The following is a 252-nucleotide window of genomic DNA, read 5'->3' as shown; positions in this document are numbered from 1 at the left end:
TCTGTGTGGGTGGACCAATTCAGTTTGTCCATGATGTGTACGCAGAGGAACTTAACTTACTACCCTCTCCAATACTGTCCCATCGATGTGGATAGGGGGGTGCTGCCTCTGCTGTTTCCTGAAGTCCACAATAATCTCCTTTGTTTTGTTGAGTGTGAGGTTATTGCGGAGATGTTGTTGCCTACCCTCACCACCTGGGATCAGCCCGTCAGGAAGTCCAGTACCCAGTTGCACAGGGTGGGGTCGAGAACC

Source organism: Oncorhynchus clarkii, unplaced genomic scaffold (genome assembly GCF_045791955.1).
Source record: "Oncorhynchus clarkii lewisi isolate Uvic-CL-2024 unplaced genomic scaffold, UVic_Ocla_1.0 unplaced_contig_9079_pilon_pilon, whole genome shotgun sequence".
Taxonomy (NCBI): Eukaryota; Metazoa; Chordata; class Actinopteri; order Salmoniformes; family Salmonidae; genus Oncorhynchus; species Oncorhynchus clarkii.
This window is presented reverse-complemented; position numbering follows the sequence as displayed.